This window comes from Lactuca saligna, chromosome 1, assembly GCF_052625555.1.
Source record: "Lactuca saligna cultivar CGN05327 chromosome 1, ASM5262555v1, whole genome shotgun sequence".
Classification (NCBI taxonomy): domain Eukaryota; kingdom Viridiplantae; phylum Streptophyta; class Magnoliopsida; order Asterales; family Asteraceae; genus Lactuca; species Lactuca saligna.
The window spans coordinates 174,602,532-174,604,899 of record NC_136417.1 but is presented as its reverse complement, the minus strand read 5'-3'; the positions used below and the strand labels follow the sequence as shown (position 1 = coordinate 174,604,899).

Below are 2,368 nucleotides of genomic sequence, written 5' to 3'. Positions count from 1 at the left end.
ATATCTAGCATAATGAAATTTTCCGGGAAGAAAAACTTATCGACTTTTACCAATAAATCTTCACATATACCTATATGGAATGTCACTGTCTTGTTCGCTAAGTGGATTGCCATCTGGATTGGTCTCGGTTCCGGAAGGTTTAGCTTCTTAAAGAAAGATTATGGCATGAGGTTCACACTTGCCCCCCGAATCGGCTAATGCATAGCTAGTGGCTAAATTCCCGAATTAGCAAGGAATGGTTAGGCTACCCGGATCACCCATTTTCTTTGGCAGTTTGTTTAACATTGCGGCTGAACAGTTCTCATTTAGGACCACCTTGGATGCTTCCTCCATCTTCTTTCTATATGTGAGAAGTTCTTTTAGGAACTTGGCATATTTTGGCATTTGTGCGACTGCTTCGATGAAAGGGATGTTGATTTGCAAGGCCTTTATGTGCTCCAAGAACTTTTTGTAGTCTTCATTCTGCTTCTCTTGTCGAGCTCGGCCCGGGAATGGAAATGGTTGCTTATATGGTTCGGCTTGTGACCTATTTTTCTCATCAGGCATGGAACTCGTCGAGTTATTGTCTAGAACTCGACGAGTTTTTTCTACTGTTTGTGATTCCGGATTTTCTTGATTCTTTTCTTGTACCTCCTTAGGATCTTTACTTGGAATTAGAGTCAGGGGTGTGACTATCTTCCCACTCCTTGTTGTCACTATGTTAATGTGTGCGCCCTTTGGATTTTTCTCTGTATCGCTTGGGAGTCCGCCCGGTGTTCTTTCGTTGAATTGTTTGGCAAGTTGCCCGAGCTGTTTTTCAATATTTAATATTAAAGCTTGTTGATTTTGGAGAAGAGATTCTAGATTCATCATCATTGTTTGGTGTTCCTTTATCATATTTTGTTGATCTCTAATGGCCAGATTGGACTCGTCATGCCTTTTTTCGGAAGCACTGACAAATCGGTCTAACATAGCTTCAAGATCCGTCTTCTTCTCTTGCACTGGTTCTTCTTTTTGATAAAGTCTGCATGCCTTTTGCTTATACTTCTCCTCCTTTGCCTTTCTGTACTCGTTGTAGGGGAGCCACTCCTTCTTGGGCTTTCACCAATCATCATTAAATCTATCGCCACTTGAATAACAAACTTGTGCCTTCCGATTTCCGTTCTCATCAAGATCGCAATCCTTAGTAAGATGGGGACCGCTACAATTGTCACAACCCACCCTAATGGCATGGATGGATTTGTCCATTTTTGTCATCCTACGATCCATACTTTCTAGTTTGGCCATCATTGCCGCCATGTCATCAGAAACTGCGTTAAACACGCCTCTAGTTGTATCGTTCCTTGGATTATGGTACTCCCTTGAATGTTTGGATAATTATTCTACCAATGTTTTAATGATGGCTGGTGCTTTCTTCATGAGGGGTCCTTGGGAATCGAGTAATTTCCTAGTTGTGACGTTCACACCATTATAAAAGATGGAAACCTCTTGTTGCACGTTTAGGTTGTTTTGAGGGCAATTTCTTATCAACCCCTTGTATCTCTCCCACGCCTCATAGAGTGATTCTCCAGGTAATTGCTCAAAGTTAGCAATTGCTTTTTTCAATTTTGCAATCTTAGAAGGTGGACAAAACTGGTCAATGAACTCTTCGCGCATCTTTTGCCATGTTGTAATGGATTCGGGGGGTAAAGATTTCAACCATTCCTTCGCGGATCCTTTGAATGTAACCGGTAACATCCGAAGCAAAACAATATCACGACGCACATTTGGCATGTGGAAATAGTCAGAAATGTCTATAACTTCTTCAATATGCTTATAAGCATCTTCGTGCTCCTTTCCATATAATGGAATGTCTTTTAGTTGTGCGAGTATGTGAACCTTCAACTAAAAGTTGGCAGTAGTTGGGATTGCTGGTTGCACGAATCCCGACCCGGTACCATCTCTTATGCGCTTCTTGTAGTCTCCTATTGGTATGTCGGCGATGCCGGCCATGTTGTCTTCTTGCTCGAAATTGCTTTCTTCACCAAACGTGGGTGTGTCGGATTCGTGACCTTCTATCTTCTCATTGCGGATTTTGTTGAGATCCTTAGGTTCTTCGATTACTTTTCCCCTGTTCTGGCGAATAATCAACTCCGGATCTTCTAAGGGTGGCACTAGTGTAGAACTAGAGACTCGGGTCATAAAAACCTGAAACAAAACAAAAAAAAAAACAAGCGTAAAACGAACAAAAACGAAGAAGTAATGAAACTGAAAACAGAAGAAACTCATCGAGTTCAATAATAAACTCGACGAGTTTAATGCAAAAACACAAAAAACAGAAAATTATAAACTAAAAAACAGGTAACTTTATGCAAGAAAGATCTAACACAAAGGATCAATAATACTAGCA

At 40.9% G+C, this 2,368-nt stretch overlaps 1 non-coding gene across 1 annotated transcript; it reads left to right on the top strand.

Moving 5' to 3' along the window:
- Positions 1-1,480: 1,480 nt before the first annotated feature.
- LOC145027968 (small nucleolar RNA R71) lies at positions 1,481-1,587 on the top strand. Its single transcript, XR_013675728.1, has one exon. It is a non-coding gene; the product is annotated as a small nucleolar RNA R71 (small nucleolar RNA).
- The last annotated feature ends 781 nt before the right edge of the window (positions 1,588-2,368 follow it).